This window comes from Pezoporus flaviventris, unplaced genomic scaffold (assembly GCF_033815535.1).
Source record: "Pezoporus flaviventris isolate CSIRO_AGI_PZ_B2104156 unplaced genomic scaffold, CSIRO_AGI_Pfla_v1 ptg000021l, whole genome shotgun sequence".
NCBI classification, from domain to species: Eukaryota; Metazoa; Chordata; class Aves; order Psittaciformes; family Psittacidae; genus Pezoporus; species Pezoporus flaviventris.
In genome coordinates this window covers 5,616,126-5,635,093 of record NW_026892569.1, presented here as the reverse complement: position 1 = coordinate 5,635,093, position 18,968 = coordinate 5,616,126, and the positions used below count along the sequence as shown (strand labels likewise).

General features: G+C 39.3%; 1 long non-coding RNA gene across 1 annotated transcript in view; it reads left to right on the top strand.

The window, feature by feature from the left end:
• Positions 1-18,968, top strand: part of LOC133270722 (uncharacterized) — a 48,920-nt gene that overhangs the window by 14,607 nt on the left and 15,345 nt on the right. The window contains exon 2 of the long non-coding RNA XR_009743883.1: positions 12,888-12,964. This is a non-coding gene — a long non-coding RNA (uncharacterized LOC133270722). The remainder of the gene's footprint in view (positions 1-12,887; positions 12,965-18,968) is intronic.

Here is an 18,968-nt window from a genome sequence, read left to right as displayed (position 1 = left end):
CCACAAGCAAGTGATATGAGCTAAGTATGAAGAGAGAATAGATGGAGGTTTCATGTTTAAGGAAGAAGAAAGGAACATTGGGAAGTGCTGTGGTTTGGGCAGTACAATTCGTAATTAATCCCCATACTCATAGAGCTGTGCATGGCAGCTAAAAAAACAGTATGTGGAAATCTCTGTGGTATATTTGTTCACTAAATATTTCTTCTTAATTCAGAACATGGTTTAGAGACCTCCTTCCATTTCTGTTGTATTTGTCCTTTTGCATTAGCAAATGACTACTTTGCCTTTGCCGTTATCCAGTTTTTCTGTTGTTGCCTAACTCTTTTCCTTTGTATTTAATGAATCACATGAACTAAATACAAGAAAACTGAATGTATATAGTGCAGAAAATACAAAGTATCTCAAGTAGCTTTACATAAAAGAATATTTAGGAGCTTTAAAAGTGAACTGCATTTAGGGTTGGAAAAGACAGCCTAAAAAGATTTCAATTTTGTCTTAAATTAATTCACTGAATCTGCATTTCTGATGTCAAGTAGAAGCATATTCCATAGCTCTCATGAATTGCAAGCAAAAGCCCTACAGCTAAGAGAATTTAATCTGAATCTTTTATTTTGCATTTTTGGGGGATTTTTCAAAATAGGTTTCTTTTCATACGTTCTGAAATCTTTGTGGCTTTTTGATTTTACGGCTTCCATGGTTATTCCCCACAATTGTCCTTACATTCCAAATCACTAAATGAAACAGTCTTCTGGAGAAAATATTGTTAAAACGATAAATAGCTTTGAAATAACAGCCACGATTCATTGGAGCAGAATAGTTTTAAGTGGAAAAGTTCCTTCCTGTGATGCTTTCTCATTGGAAAAAAGCCCTACACATTCAACAGAAGTGGTCCACGTGATGAATGTATATGGATGCACTTATAATTATGCACCAAGAAAATAAATGTAAGTGAAAGCAGATCATTCAGAAGCTTTCAGTTCTGGGTCTGCTGCTATAGTCTAATATGTAGGGTTGTTAACCTAACATACAGTGATGAGGAGCTGATGGGAAGAAAGATTTTATGTCTGAGATTCAGGAGATCTACATTTGTTCCTGCCTTGTTGTCACCTTCTGTCCTCCACTGCCAGTTGCCAATGTCCAACAGTTCATCCTTGTCTTCTTTTTGTCTGATATGCTTCACTTACAAGCTTTTTTGGGCAATGGAAGTCTCTTTTGTGACTGTTGGATGTCAGTTAGGGTGGATCTGAAATGGAGAATTTCCTTCAGAATTGATAGTATATTTCTATTGCTATGATATGTTTCTCTCCCTGTTCCTGGCAGTAATCAGCATGTAATCTCAGAGTATGCCTTCACTGCCATGAATACACAGCTTCTAAGCATATCTAAGGTAGCTTTAAACCACCTAACCTGAGTGTTGAGACTATTGTAGACTCTAATAATAGGGTTCATTTAACAGCCCAGGAAGAGGTGCTTAGCATGAGCTGATGTGCATGCTTCTGGGACTACCACACTTGTCTCCCTGAGACAGCTAGTTTAACAGTTGTTTGAATGTATTGTCTGAACTGCAAGGAACACATGTACGCATGTGCCTTTGGTGTGGCAGCCATGGGCTCATCCCTCCAAAGAACTGATGGCCCCTTACTTTGCTAGCTTTATCATTGCAACCAGCTGCAGGAGACAAAGCCAATGAGGGGCTGAATTCTCAGAAGTGCTTTACTTATGCTTGTATATTTCCATGTGTAGCCATGAGTGCCATCAAAATGGTAAGAACTCCTCAGTTCCTTGTGTTATTCAGTCAAGAGAAGAGGGAATAATAAACCACTTTCTCTCTTCCCCCAGGCTGTGTGCTGGCAGTGTTGGAGGGGTTTCAGTGAGTGTAGTGAGGTTAGGGACCAGAGAACAACTGCTCTCTGCAGCACGCTTGCCAGGTACCGGCAGTGATCCAGGTAGGCATTCGTGCCAACTGTAATGCCTTGCAGGGAGGGAATACTGCTCCTGGCGTAGACACAATATGTGCTGGGCACATGGTTGTGAAAGGGCAGATGCTCAGGGCATTTCTCAACTTGGCTGCCTCTTCCAGATTTCCGGCAGCTGTTATTAATTTTTGAGTAACACTACTAGCATGCTCCATTTGGACTCAGCCAAGCTGTCTCCTCTGATTTCTCCCATGCAAACTCCTAAGCCATGTGCTTCTTTACTACCATGTTCAGCCTCCCCTAAAGCCAGGATGGGGCTGAGATTTCCTGGGCATTGGTTAGAGCAGGCTTGCATTTGCTCTACCATCTGTTAGCAGGAGCCCTCAGACTCCCTGCTCCCTCATGCAGCCCAAAACCAACATCTGTTCTGGTGGGCCTGTCTAGTGAGGACTCTCAGTCATCACCAAAGAAGACTCCAGTCTTCACTGTGAGGAGCAAACCAAATAGAAAATATCCTCTGTGCAACCTTTTCCAGCTTTGCTTCTAGCAGGAGAAAGTCCATTTCTGCTCCCCTTGATTGCAAAGTCCCAGGAAAAGTTGTTGGTGAGCAGAAGAAAGGATGGTGTGGTTCTGTGGCTTTGTCCTCAAAAAGCTGAGCTGGACTTCCAGATAATATACAGTATGTGTTTAGTTTTGGTAAAAAGCTGCTAGCAGAGCTTGTACCTATTTTATAGAATTGCTAATGGTCATCAGAATCTCCTGGGGTTTCCTAGAAGTTATCCCCTTTTCACAGCTTAACGGATTAATAAAGTGATAGCAGTGTGAGAGGTCTCTCTGGGGTATTCATAGATATGTGGCATCTCTCATTCTGTCTCTTGTCCTCCCGGCTGAAATACTGCTACCATGAGCTATTCACTTTGTGCTGTTGTAAAATGTCTTTGGCTCACAGGTACACAATACATACAAGACCACAGGAGGTCAGAGCTAACAGTGCCAGGAGAGATTCAAGCTAGCAACTATAGCACAGGCACAGATTTATCTGGAGTGTTAAAGTGGTTGTAGGCTTTACCTAAAGTCTGTGCGGTCACTTGCTGTTCATCCCTTCCCTTTGTCATATCAAAGCTATATCAAAGTCCATTATAGTCATATCCATTCAACCCTGGGCAGAATATGAAGTTTCTCACCTAACTGTTCCCTGATGCCTGAGGCCTGGACTAGACCTATGTGGGTAAAAAGTGTCCAGAAAAACCTGAATGTCCAGTGCTAAATAACCAACATGTTCCAATAGGGGAGTAAAAATGATGGATCAAACAATTCATAATCAGTTCTAAATGAGAGTACCTGATACTGCACCTGGGTAGGAAATGGGTTTCCAAGTCTGAATCAGTTTGAAAAATTTCAGGAATAATAATTAGGATGAAATTAGATATGGAAAAATCCAAAGCTACTGAGCTTCCCCTGCTCTGTCACTTAAGATCCTCTTGTCAATGATTTTTGAAAATCCTGACAGTCTATTAGACCAGGAAATGAAACTTCTTGGCAAACAAGATGTTTGCTAATTTGGGTATTTTGTGTGAGTCAGAAATGTGTGGAGGGAAATATATCGAAACTAACCCCTTCTTGTGAACTCTTTCAGGTTGCATAACTGACATTTGCCAATAAAAAAGTGTTACATCAGAAAGTTTCTGAACATATCCAAAAGAAAAGGCTTTAGAAGCTACTGCAAACACTCGCCCACACAGCATTGGTCACACTGGATTTTCACAATGGTCAACGTGATGAACGTCTGTTTTCTCCTAACTCCAACTAATTGCAAAAAATACCATGTTCATTTATGAACTTGCATATTTCCACATCATTTAACTGATCACCAAGCTACAGTGTCCCGTTTCTTTTTATTTCATGCTTTCAGCTGCTTGGTGAAAGCAAGGTCATGGAAAAATCCAGCTCTTTGAAATACCCTCTAGAAATCAGTTAAAAAGTCATGTTTCCCTTGCTAGCATTTTTACACCCACATGTATTCAAAATGCTTAAAATTTTCATTTTGGCTTCTGGAAAGTACATTATAAAGTGAAAATTATGGCTACAGAATTAGAATTGTGGTGTTCAAAAATCTACAAAGTAGTTTGATTTAAATTACCCACAATTGTCTGTTTTTCTTCCGACTGGAAAATAGAATGTCACAGGTTCTTAGGGTTTCCTTTGAGTGATGCTAAAAAGCCTTGCACATTACCTGCTTGCTTAGCGCACTTTTGAACTGAAGCATTTAATGTTTGAAAATAAGCACTAAACGTATCATAGTTAATTGGAGTAAAAGGAAGATTTGGGGAAAATTTGAGCTTCAGTGACAGCTTAGAAGTTACAGTGAGATGTGATTTTATTGTCTTGATTTATGAGACGCATGTTGAATTCTAATTGCATTAAATGAGAAAGAAATATTAAGACTTATGGAAACTACTGAGAGACAGAATAATGGGAGCAAGTATCTAAGTAATGTGAAGAATGGAAAATCCTGCTTAACTAGCCTCTTTTCATAGCAGGTCATTCAAGGATTTCACTGGTAACAGTGAAAAAAGATGCAGACCTTTTCAATTGTCAGGAATTTATTAAAATTGATATGACATCTAAGTAGTGTCTAAACACAAAGTTAGATGGATTTGAGTGTGCAATAAAGAATCAAGGGCATAATTCACCAAAGATATAATGTCCTTTTTGGAGTGATTCTAGTTATTTTTGGTGTCCAGATCTTCCACAGTATGTCAGTGATGATTCAAGGTGTGAAAGGCAGTTGGGGACTGGTCCTCAGTGAAATAAATCTCTGCAGAGAAAAGGATATCTTTTTACAGTGGCTTCAACCATAGCTTGTGGAATGGTAAGGCCAAAAGAAATAGGTGATAACTTTATTCTTCTCGGAGCTTCTAAAGACATTTAGTGACAGTCCTCTAAACTAAAAGCTTCATGTTTCTTCTTATCCCATATTGTTCTGTGTAAATCAGGAGGGGGAGAATGCTGTGGTATTCTCCAGGTGACAATGCAATAAAGCATCTATCTGAAACTCCCACACTGATACCATTTAAAAACACAAGCAAAGGGAAATACTACATTGACTGTAATACTTTGTGAAAACAGAACTGTTGAGATGAATCGATATGGGCAAAAGAGAATGAACTGGAATCTGACCTGAATTGCAGTTACAAAATAAGAAGGATTTCAGGGATGCCTGGGTGAGTGATGCTTTCAAAGTCAGGATGGGTGCACAGAACAGTGGCTGGTTTAAAGCCACAGGTGTACTGACATGCTGGCTGTGGTAGCATAAATGCCCAAGTAGTCTGTCTGTCTGAACTACTATGCCCTGAATGAGTGTGATGAAGTTGAAGATGTATGTAGGTATGCTTTTTGGAAAAGCCAGATATGGACTCACTTTTAACTTTGCCCTAAAGACCTGGTATTTCCTCATAGTGAAACCTGCCTAGTCACACAGTGCCCTGCAGATGTCTGAGAGGATTGTCTGTCATTGCTGTGGAGAGAGAACAAGGACTGGCCAACACTATGTCCAGTAGTTACAAAGGAAGTTGGCTTGGGGCAGTGAGTTTTCCTGACAGCCATAAAGCTCTACCTCAGTCATTGTCCAAGAAGCTAAAGGCAGGTGGCATTGCAGCCACCAGGTTCTTTGTGTTTTTATTTTCCTACCCCTGTCACAGTGTCATGTCTGTCTCTTGTCCCACGAAGTGAAGGCTTCGCAAGAAAATTGCTGTGCACGTTAATCCATGTTTGCCCCCCCGTGTATTATCGGGACACATGGCAGGTTTTTACTAAATTTTTGGTTCAATAATCATCTTGGTGTCATAGCACCAAAGGATATAGAGGGAAAGTATCTGTGCCCTGGCCAGATCTTCCTGCCAAGCTGTCCTACTCTTGAAGCCAGTGTAAAGCCCGCACTAAGGCAGCTATAGGATTTCAAAGGTCCCTTACTCAGAGTGCCTTTAGGTCCAATTTCTTCTGCACAAAAGGTGTGTGGTGTGTCATAGAAATTCATCTTAAGTCACTGAGAGAGAATGAAAAGGAGAATACTATCAGGAGTTAAAGCTGTCTTAGGTTTTCGGCTTCAAATGTGTTTTCTTTGTGGAGTTATTTCCAGTAATGACACATGGTGGGTGGTAGGTTGTGTATTCAGCTCCCCAATTAGTTGTCTTTGCATGAGCTCCTCTTTTATCAAATTAAATAGAACAAAACTCAAGACAGATGCTACCTGCAGATCAGGATACTGTGGGACATATGCCACAGAATGCTGTGTCAAAACCAAGAGGCTGGATAATCCAGATTGTGGTTTTGTTACAGCTAGAGTGAAAAATTATATTGATCTTAGTTCAGCATCAAAGTATCTATTCACTTGTCGTCCCTTACAGAAGTGGCCACAAAATGAAAACATTCAGAGCCTGGTTTAGTTCACCTTTCTTCAAAGCCCTTGCAGTTGTTCCTGGGAGTCTTGGTTATTAGAATATGTCAACCTGACATAACCCAGCTCATAGTATTTCTATCAAGAAATTTGCTTGAAGAAAAAGGAATATGAAATAGAAATTATTCTGGACAAAGAGCAAGTGAGAAACATGATATGGCTTATTGTCCATCTCATAATTCAACATCTTTTTGGGATGCAGCAAAGTTTAGGTAGTGTGCCCTGTGTCAGCTCCCTGAATGTGTGCACCAATGCTTCTCTTTTCAGTATGACTCTCTAAGTCCATAGAGCTTCTGTGTCCCTCTAGTGTGAGTGTGTAAAAGGATTGTCTGAGCCAGCACAACTGGGAGCCTCTGCCGTGGAGGGATCTGAGCACCTGTCTGTCTCATGCCTAGCAGTGATCTCAGTTGTTTTTCCCTCATCAGTAGCTGAAATGCAGGAACAGAATGATCATGGTGTTGCCAGTGGTTGTGACTTAACTTTACAAATACATTAATACTGTCTGGGTTTCAAAACAGCTCCAACCTTTCAAAAAGAAATGTGGAAACTTCTCTAAAATTTGTTTCAACAAAATGCTTAAAGTATCCATTTCTCTGTCAGTACAGGTTCCATTGTGTATACATATGCAAACTGTTTAAACCACCCGTTATGTCAAGGATGTGGAATTGAAAGAAAAGTGCGAAGACTGTTCTCCGCATATGTTGAGAGAAAATCTGCAGCAGGCAGTAAAGAATCTGGTAACAGGAGAAGTGTCTGAAGTTATGTGCAAGGTGAAAGATGAGACTGTGGCTGTGAAAACAAACTAAGTCAGGAGGAGGAGATAGAATACTCTTCACCAGATAAAGTGATAAGAACCACGATGCCATAGTTTGTTGAAGCATGATGGTGAGGGAATTTTAAGGATTTGGGAACTGATCCAGCTGACTTTGCTGACACTGGTATTATACCAAATTCTCTCTCAACTAACCATGTAAAATGCAGTTCTGACCAGGAAAGAATGCAGACAGCGACAGGTCAGAAAGTCTGAATTAGGAAAATGGGAGGTTGCATTACCCTGAGAAGAAGCAAGATGTTTGCCACAGCAGGATAAACAGCTGAGGAAAGGAATCCCCACTTGGAGGGAAGAGCTGTAAATAAATACTTGGAGAATATACTTCATTTGACATTAATAATGCAGTGCCTTAAGTGTGTTGGATGTGCTTTAAATATTACATATGCATCCCAAGCCTCTCTTGTAATAATTTTAGAAAATAGCCATAATCTTGTCATTTCAACAGCAGAACAAGTTTTCTGGCCTTTTCATCTTACTTGGTGTATGAGGAGCTGAGAAATGTGGACCTTCTCCACATAAAAATTGCATTTACTGTTATTACTGCCTTTGCAGCTGTGCAAGTAACAGTCTACTTGATTTCAGAGAAGTAAAGTAAATTAGGAGAAGACCCCAGCACAATAAAGCTACTTTGGAATCATTACAGGACATAAATGTAGAGCAACTCTCAGGTCAAATCCAGGTCTGGCATCAAGAGTCACTGCTTCAGCCTCTACAATTAATGCCTGTAAACGTCAGGGTTAACTTCGTCCATCAATCAAAATTTGGATTGATTGGAAAATAGTTTTAGACTTTGGAAAACAGCATTAACAGTGCAATGGGATCACTGAATCATAAGTGCAAGGCTCTTGTCAACAGGATTTCCACTGATTTATTTCACAATTCAAAAGAAGCATTACTGTGCATGCAGATGAAGACTACCCAGTTTTGTACAACACATAGAATGAGAAATGAATCTGATACACTTTTCTACCTCCACAATTTACCCTAAATTAAAGAATAAGTAGTAAAGGAATGTATGAACAGGAAAAACAATTAGGGAGATATTTTTTTTTTTTCCCCAGGGAGAAATGTGTACACTTCCAGCTTACATCAGTGGGACTTTTGAATTATGCTTGCAAGAAAACAATTTGTTCTTTAGATATTAAAAGATACTCAGAGTCTTGCTGTCAACAGTACAAGACGGGTAAGTAACACAATACATGCTTGAGCTAAATGGATAGATAAAATGAATTTCAGTTTTGTTCAATTTATCCCAGAGCTTTGATATTGCTGGATGGTAAAGGTCATGGTGAAGGCTGAGTCTTTTCTTTGCTGTTATTAAAGCTGTGCTTAATTAAATTAATATGGAATATATTAAAAGAACAGTGTTACTCTGATACCAGTCCCTTCCCTTCTAAACAGGGGACTAACAGGGGTTCAATCTGATTCAGAGCCATAATGATTATCTTCTTACTTTCTGACTGTTCAGTTTATATGCAGTTGTACTTACATTTTTTTCCTGTTTGATACGATCAACATGCTGTTTATTTGCTTAGCTATCCATACTGATAAGTATATCTACTCAGTGCTGTGGCTGTAGAGCAGCATTTCCAACACACTCATCCTATTTCAGTAGTGATGGGGAGGGAGGCAGCATTGGAATGGGGATTAAGAGAGCAAATTCTTGTGTTTGCCCTGATAACTACAGGCAGGTCACTTCACCTTCACATCCTCCTTTCCTTTTTGTTTGATTTGACATGCTTTGAAGCAGGGACTGCCTCTTTCCTTGTGATTCTGGGAAGATCCTGGTCTTTTTTTCCCCATGATGCTAGCTCTTGATCTAATAAGAGGAGCCTGAGGGCATTGTGGTGATGTTTCTGCTGTGCTGAATGTCCATATGGCAAAGGGGAAGCTGAACAACTCAAACCCGAGGCTCAAACCGCTATAGCTCCATTCGGCACCCACAAGTTTTAATTCTCACTGATGCCACATAAAAATTGAGCCCTTTGCAACCCAAGAGGTACTAGGGAGCTGTGTGACATGTACCTTCTGCTCCATTTCATAATCCCTGGAGTAGGGTGTGCTAATGGGGGGGCTTACTGTCCTTTATACTCCTTTCTGCTTTATCTGCTCTAGGAATAGAGAAATGCTCTGCACACACACACACTGAAAGCAGAGAAGATTCTTCAGGAAGCTGTTCAGTGTGGAAGTCATAAATCACACAAGAAATGAGTGTCACTACCTTGGTCTGTGTTACATGAGAACTCCCTTCAATAACAAACATTCCCAAAGAGAAGTTAATGGTTTCCTATGGCCAAGACTACTAAAATACAGCATTCTGCTGTGGAAGGGGGAAGGTCTGGAAATGCTCCTGTATTCAAGCTGTCACTGAAAGCAGGAGAGTGCATGTGAAAACTGGGGGAATGGTAATGCAGAGAAGAAGAAAGCTGGAAAGAAAAAAGAAACCCACACAAAACTCGAGCTGTTAATCACATCCCTGTGTTGATAAAATATTTATGAGATCTCATTCAATTAATTAGAATAAACTATGTAACACTGCAGGAAACAAATTGAAAATTTAATAAAGTAGGTTCACTTCCAATTTCTTTTGAAGAAAGAAGCTAATTATATTTAGTTCTGTAATTATAACTTTAATTAAAATATAATGCAAAATATTTCATAAAGTGAAAACAGTTCCATGTTAGAAAATGGAACCTTTAAGACAACTTGCTCCTCAGACAAAAATTCGTAATAATTTCAAATTAGCATTTTAATATACCTGTTTCTAAAATCTTTTCAGGGTAATGTTCATACAAATCCATCTTAGAAATGCTCAGAAGTGTTAGCTTTTCTTTAAAACATACTGTCTTACCTTCCTACCTCTATCCAGAAATGTTTCTTACTCTGTGTTAGGGATGTGTGTTTTACTTACTGTGTTTAAACCAGAGACACATTCTTTATTTATACTTGCCTGTTGAAGCCCACAGAGCCCAATTTTTATTTAGAGAATAATTTCAAAACACATTGTAAAGTATATCCATATAGCAGCTGCCTTCACCTGAGCAACAAGGGAAGAGCACCTCAGGCAGAGAGATCCAGGCAGGCACAGGGATATCTGGGTCTAGCAATATAGAATAAGAGCACTGACAAAATGACCTTTTGTTGATGTTTTTGATGATGATTTAATAGCAACAGAGTCTTCTAGGTTTGTGCAGCATGAATTTGTCTTCAGGACTAAAAAAATAATTCTACAAATGATTTCTAACACGCAGTTCACCAGGGAGTCTGGGATGAATGTGCTGTTTGTTGATTCTCACAGTTTATATGAACTATATTTGAAGTCCACTTGCATTTCTCCCACTTTGTTGGTTTCTGACTCAGGCAGGCTCGCCATTTAAGATAGAAATTGTAATTACATGCTTGAGTATGTTTTTAAATAAGTGTACCACTGGGTATTGTTCTCAGTGAAGATGTGAGAGTCCTGGACCTTTCAGTTTTCCTTAGTTTCCAGTAGGAAAATAGTTATGCCAGTGCATGACCTTTGTCTCCTGTGTGGCTTTAGTTAACTGCTCTGCCTGGCTGGCTCATAATACTCATCTTTCCATCCCTGACCTGTCACCTATCACTTATTCTTCATCTCCCAGCCTGCACACGTTCTCTCCTATCTGGCTTACAAGCCACAGCTCCAATGGAACAGTGGTAGATCAGGAGCAAGGGACAAGGGACTTCCACAGTACCTCCAGAGCATCCTACTGGCAATACCTTGTCTTCTCCCCTGCCCACACACCTGGCAAACACTTGCATGCTGGGCCTTGACCCTCTCGTGTTTTGCTTCAGCATGCTAGCCGCAGTTCCCATCATCAGCTTTTTACCTGCCTGTAATCCAACAGCAGGCTTTGCTTGATAACTGCGTGAGTGTTGGAATCACTCTGTCCTTCCCGCCTGCTTTTTCTATTTCAGAGTGCTGTGTGAAATTAGATCAGTCTTCTGCACAGGGCCCACAGCTGTACTGGGTGGTACTTAGCATCATCAGCATCACTGTAGAATAATACCAAATGAAATCACTAGTGGCTTATTTGGCATGAAAAGAGTTGGGGTTTTGAAAAAAGGTAAATCATATAGATGTTTCCCTGGGTGGGACCACCTCTCCCAGCTACAGTAAAGCCCTTTCTCCGTAAGCTTTCCATACTTGGCTTTAATCTGATTTTTTTGGCTAAGCTGAAAGTATATTCTTCTGTCCTCTTCTGTTAAATACTTGAATTCCTGGCAATACACAAAGGAAAAAAGAGAGCACATGCAAGAAGTGCACAAAAGAAACTTAACAAAAAAGATTACTTTGTCGCTTTTACCAGTGTTAGCATACAACAATGATCACTAATGATATCACACAAAGGTGCTTTCTGCTTCTGTTCTCTTCTGGCTGGAGGAAGAGATTCACAGACTTTGCTTAGCCTTCATATCAGTCCTAGGAACATACTTTTTGCCACCATTTTGAGAAGGACCTTTGAGCATCAGACTTCATCTTCCTGACTTTCACCTTTGTGTCACTGTTAAAAAGTTGTTTAACTATAGATTTTCAATGCTAATGAAAACTCCTTCTGTTCTTCCCAAGCAGATCAGATGTAACAAGAGTGAGTCAGTTATAGCAGTGTTAATTGAACAAAACAGGAACTGAAAATAGAACAGTTTGAAGGAAACGCTGGATTGACATATGCTGTTTTCGTACATTTGTTGAACATTATTGAGCATTTCTAGTATAGTAATCAGAGAGTAGGAAAATATCTGGGAGTGTTTATTTGGTAGAGTTTACATTACACAGCCTGCAATACAGCCAGAGCAGCATTCTGTGATCTTTCTGATCAAATAGTTTGTTTTTATTCCTCTTTGCCAACAAACTTGTTATGATCAGAAATGACCACTTGTTACCAGAGCTGACGTTTCAGAGTCTGTCTAATGAATAAGAAGCACAGTAGCAATGGGAATCCTCTTTAAGTGGATCAGAGGCTGTGGCACTATTACTGAAGAAGCTGCAGAATCAGCTCCTTTACTGTTGCTTTTGTTTCCTACAGCCTGTAGTTTGCTCTGCCTGGTCAGTCAATTGGGGTGGTGGCTGATCATTCCCTATACCATAAAGCCCTTTGTCCTTCAGTCCTTTTCTATGATAGAATTTCTTCATCTCCAAGGAAGCAACTAAAGATGCTGGCTCATATCTAGCTCATTCAATCTCTTTTTGGCAGAACTGGGATCTCCAGTGACATTTCAGTCTCCCTGCAGAAATGAATAGATAAAGATCTGGGATAGGTGGACTCATGAAAATCAATACTGAAGTCAATGAAACAAGACATCTGTTGTGCAGATCAGTAGTGTCTCCACTGAAGTTATTGCCAAATCTAAATATTGTCTTACCCTTTACTTTAAATAATGTTAGAATATGCTTACTTTCTGCTGTGTTTATACAGACACAATGTTAATCACGTGTCACTTTGTGCCTTTGATCCACAAATAAACTCACTGGACTGAGCTGGCCAAGCTATCTTAAGGAAAGATAAACTTCTAAGAAAAATCTTTAAAAACCCTGTAGTTGATCAACACACAATTAGGTTGAAATGAAGTTTTGGGTTGTTTTTTTTTCCTAAATATGGAGAAAGACAAAATCTATTCCCTTGAAAGGAAAGATTACTATTTAATGTTTTCTTCTTTGCAGAAGACATCAACAACCAGTGGCCCCCGTTGTTGATCAGACTGAACTACAAGGACCGAGCATGATGAGCAGAGGGTCAGGTGAGCATTTACACTGATTTAGTTAGTATAGTATTTTTACTGTATCTTTGTCATGATGAGATCAAATACTCTAATACAGACAAGAATTTATGCTGGGTTTTTTAAGTGGCTTAAGAGAATTAGGCACTCAGCTCCAAGTAATTACATGTGCAGAAAGATGTGGTTTATATTCTTATTTCTGTTGGTACTGTAGTATACTGTAGAAACCATCTATGGGAGAAGATTGTCTTCTTCTGGGTGTTATGGCTATGATTTGAAAGGCAGGGACCCTTCTGAGGCGTTTGCAACCTAAGTATCATCTCTAATCTAAATATAACACATTGTGAGGTCTGCCATGAATCTGCTGTACAACTGTTTTTCTGTGCATCTCTTTCTGCTTCAATCTTCTGTTTGGTTTATGTAACATCTACACTCTCCTATGGGAATTAACCTTTATGGTATATCTACTAACATCTACACTCTCCTATGGGAATTAACCTTTATGGTATATCTACACAGTACCAAGAGTAAAGGGGTATTAATATCAGGGGGGCATTTGGACAATATCATCTTGCAAATAAGAATTTAATCTGTAACGTCTGACCCTGTTATCAATGCTTCTATGCATCCACAGAAAAACTAATAACAAAGGGAAATAGACTCAGTTATCAAACAAGAGATGTGAATACTTAAATAGCTGCCTGTTCTCTTTCATATTTTTAAGATTTAAAGGTTCATGTATTTTTTTTCCCTGCCTATGTTAAATGAAAACATCTTTACTTGATATTCATCATTCTACAATGGCCATTTCATCACTTAGACAACACGAATAAAAGTTATTATTCTTACTCATTAGTCACTCAGTCAGGGAAAAGAGAAAAATTGAACGTTTTAGAACATTTTACTTTTCTGTCATTTTAGAGAAAATGACACTCTTAAATGATGGCCAGTCAAACCTGCAGAATCTATTAGTAACTTGATAATAAGTGTGAAGGGATGCTGGGACCCAAAGGAGTCTTAAAGTGGCATTTATCAGGCATGTCACATCATTGCTACTGGTAATAAAAGCATTTTTGTTTTATGCTGGAGCGTCTATAGAGAATAATATTTTTCGTGCTATAGCCAAAAGTGATATTGCTGCATTCATCACACTGTTTGAGATGGAATAGCCTAAAAGCACTGGAAATTGGCTGTCATTATTTGTTTCTTCCTTTTTTTTTTCCTAATCAAGGAGCCTATTTTAGTAGTGGGAAGAGTTTTCCTTGTCTTCAAATTAAGGCACCCAGACACACAACAATTGTAACATTTCCCTATCAGAAATCTAACCCTTTGTTTCCAGCACTGTCTTAAAGTTTTAGTCCTTTCAAGATGAATATAACTCATTTAATTTTCATTTTACCTCTCCTTCTGAAAGTAAGTTTCAGTGTCTTTGATTTACTATTGCAGTCTCTTTTGGCAAAACCTTCATTGGCTGCAGTGACAATTCTGTGTGTTTGGGGACTACAAGATGATGACTTTGGATGTTAGCTTCCATGTGTTAAAAATCAGAAAGCAATCAGTTACCTGTGAAAGTGGGAAAATTATTTGGTTTTCCATTTTTATTCAATCTTTTAAATCAGATAAGTTAAACAGGGACAGGTCACAAAGTGCACCTACAAAGGTCTCTATGCTATAGTTCTGTTGTAGAAACCCCCAGTGACGGGGTAGCATATACCACTGAAAATCTTTTTCCCTACTGGCACAGCTACTGCCAATATAAACTAAACTCTTTTGAGGGGATTCTTGAAGTACATAGGCAATTTTTAGGCCTGAAAGACACACTGAGACTGAGCTCAACTTTTCTGTGTAGTCATAGATGGTGGCACCTGGGAAACTACTGCTGAGTCATGGACTCAATGTGTGACTGTGATAGACTCTGTTCTCCCTAAAAAATAAAAGCTACTGGTATCAGGTAATGAAATGTTAAAACTGAAAAAATAAATAAATAAAACCAAACCACAGAGAAACCTAAAAGAGTCTTTCCTCTTTTCAACTGCCTTCCTTGGTAGGAAAAAGATCCATCAGTCAATGGGTGAACCAGTCATGGCCTTGTGCTCTGTCCCCCCTATACAGCTGCTGGAAATTTGCATGGGAAAGCAAGGCTAGGATAGGCAAATGCATCACAGGAGCTCATTTAATAGCAGAGAGGAAACAGAGCACATTCATCATATTGAATTCTTTCCCACAGATATTCATCATTTGCATATAAAAATGCCATCTGATTTTCTTCCCCATAAACCAGGTGTGATGTTTTCCCTTTTTCCTGTTGTTGTTATTTTGGTTTGGATTTAAATCTGTCACTTTTGAAAATTTATGCTTTTTAAACCCCACTACACTCTGGAAGTAGAAACAAATGGGATTTTGAAGGGCTGGGGAAGTTAAAATGCTCTTTGTTGAGTGTGCTTGTGCAGCACAATAGATTTTATAATTACTCGAGCCTGTTCCTGGTGGTGGGGTTGCTCTTTGATGCTAAATTCTGCCCTGACCATTTCTTTAGACTACAAGATTTGTCACATTGACTGACTCTGTTAAGATCTGGCATGTCTTATTAACACTCTTCAGCAGAGCAACCCACTCTTTGTCTGAAACATATAGTCAGGAAAGACTGAACAGTTAGAGCAACCCTTATACTTCTTAGGGGCATGACGGTGCCAATATTGTGAATAGCCCTCTGTACTCCCTTCACATGAATTTTACTCTGTCTTTATAATGTGCCGACATATAAGCTGACTCCATGGGACATTCAGTCCAGTCAGAGTGTGATGCTATGACAACTTCATTCAGATTTTTAGAAGTTTGTGCAGCCAGACAATTTTAAAAAAAAGCATGACAAGCAGGAATGTATAAAAGCACCACAAATGCATAAATGCTATACTATTAGCATGGAAGCCCACATTTAAACTGGGTGAACAACTTATGCTTTCCTTTTCCTCACTTCTCACATCATTATTGCTGGTTGTTTGCCCAGCACTAACAGATGAGACAAGCTGTCTGTCCCTTGGAGGTTAAATGTATTACTTGTAGAGTAAGGTACGAAGGAATAGCTCCCCCTGCCCCCCAGGTAAACTAAATTGTAAATAACACTGATTTATTGAATTCAAGAACTGTCTCTATGAAGCTGTTGAGCCTTCCAGAGCATATGACATGCCTGAGTGCACTGATTGAAATACCCATCAGTTACAACAACCTGCAGACCTCACTGAGAAATCATAGAATCACAGACTGGTTTGGCTTTGAAGGAACTTTAAAGCTCCTTCAGTTCCAACACACCTGACTGACACGGGTAGAGACACCGTCCACTAGACCAGGTTGCTCCAAGCCCCATTCGGCGTGGCCTTGAACACTGCCAGGGATGGTGCAGCCACAGCTTCTCTGGGCAACCTGAGCCAGTGCCTCAGCACTCTCATTGTAAAAAATTAATTCCTTATATCTAGTTTGAATCTCCCCTCTTTTAGTACAAAACTATTACCCCTTGAGCTATTGCTGCAGGCCCTATTAAAAAGTCTGTCTCCATCTTATAAACCCTCTTTTAAGTACTGAAAGGCAGCAACAGACTCCTCAGAGCCTTTTCCAGGTTAAACTACCCCAAGTCTCTCAGCCTTTTCCTGAGCAGTTTGTGTGGCATTCGGGTGACTCTTGTTGGGGCTGTTTTCTGCCAGTGGCCATTTTCCTAAGCATTCCCTACCCCTTACTCTTGTAGTAGTTGCTGATTTATTTCAGATAAGATCACGTGCCGCTAGCAGACAGTTCTGCAATAATCATGTCTCAGCAGTTGTCTTTGGTCACCACTAATGAGAAGAAAGGAATGAGCTCGAGAAAATGCTCTAATTAGTTCCTGTGGATCAGAACACTTCTCAGCTGAAATAAGCCGTGTGTCTTCACACAGCTAATGTCATTGCACTGGAATGTGGGCTTTTTTGAGGAAAGAAATAGTAGTATGCTTGAACAGAGAAACCAAAATAATTTTATTATGCAAAACAAACAAACTGCAATAGACTGAGGAGGGGAAGTTCAAGGTTTGTATCTGAAAATCTCAAAATCAAATATGCTTGTATTTATGTATTTATAGTATTATATATTTATAACTCATATCTATTTTCTTTATCCTCTGTGCTTTATGGATATTTTCAGACTGGGTTTCTTAACACTGTTTGCAAAAATTCTCCTGTTTTTTCAGCCCTCAGTTTCTTTCTTGATAGTTTCAAAAATCACTGCATCTCTTACTGGATTTGAACTAAACAATATGACCCACTTTGCTTTTGTTAGTGTTTGCATGCAAAGCTGGAGGTATTTGCAAAGAATCTGTGGATTTATTCTACATGAAAATGCTGCTTATTTTCATGTAGATGCTCTACATGAAAATTCTACATGAAAATGTAGGCACACATCTTTCCTATGTGAACACAGTAAATTTCACCAGGAGCAAGCCACAGATGTGTTTCACTGAGACAGCTTGCTATTTGTTACTGCAGACACTTGTTTTAGAAGCAGCTGCCTCAATCTCCACTGAATATTCTGTCGAGTAAGGCACGTGTGTGAATCGCTGACACCCATTGCATGCACACATCTACTATATATATGTATTCCCTCTAACTTATCTAGCCAATACACTTTTTAAGCAGAAGGAGCGCAGAACAGTGACATTTTCCTGCCCAGCTATTTCTTGTTATATGTTTACCACTTTGCTTCAGGGCTGCATACCCTACCTCTTGCTATAAAAATGAGTTGTGAGTCCAACTAAAGGTCCATCTAAGCTAATCCGTTATCTCTGATGTTTGTCAAAAACAGATAACTGGACAGGAGCAGAAGAAGGAGCATATATGATTCTTCTCTCTAAAATCTTGCCAGACTCCAGCCATTCTGAGTATTAAGTTTTTAGTGAACCTGAGTGGCTTTTAATGAACTTTCCTGTCTTTCCTCAAACCACAATACTCATTGACAAAAGGTTTCACAGGCCACATGCCTGTTGCAGGCGCTTAGCTTTGTTGTAAGCCTGGCTCAGAATTTCCTAATTCTCTTCTGTTTTTCCTAATTTGAAAGCAACTTATAGCATTTTCATTACCTCTTTCCTTCTCTCCCCTTTCTGATAGTATCTAGCTTTTTGTACTGCTCTTACCTTCTCAGCTCTAGTCTGTTCCAGGTATCCTACATGTAATTAATAACCAATAGCCTATGAACCTAAGATCTTCAAATGTGAGATATACAGAAGCTTAGATGTTTCTCCTGCTTTAGCTCTAATAGACATAGGCATATCAGTAAGGAGTGTGAAGTCTATGTCTTTGGGGGCTGTTATTTCACTAGGACATGACAAATAAATATCAACCTGTTCCATGCCAATTTGTTTTTTTTCCACCACTGAATGCATAGGAATTAACTTATCATCCATTCAACTACCCTGAGGCATTTCAGACAAATGCATTGGAATGACTCAGCAGTAATGAAATATTCTGGCCTCAGATGCAAAGTCAAATGCAAAAACATTTCCGCTTTAACTGAGGTCTTGGAATGAGCATCCTAACTTACAAGCTGAACTAGGCTACATATAGTTTCTATTCAATTCCTAAGGTCTAATGCTTTTCCACCTGACTCCAATATTATGTCTGATATTCCTTTGAACACACACAGTACTTTGTAACTCTTAAAAGGCTGTTTATCTTTGTAAATACTGATGAACTACTCAAGAATAATCAGTTTGGTGTTACCAACTTCCTACATTCTTTCCTCTATTTGAGGGGCCTATCCTTGGTTATCAACCTATGCACACTCTGAACTACAGAGATTTTGGAAGCTTATCAGACATATGAATGTGAAATCTGTGGGAGCAGACATATTTAGCTGGAGGGGGAAGGAAAGTTCAGGTACTCATCAACAGGTTTTATAGAATTTAACATCAAAACCAGAAATGAAATCAGGTCTATTCTGTATGTAAGAATTATAAGTATTGTCCTTTTGTGAACAGCAGTTTACAGTTTTTCTGATATTTGGC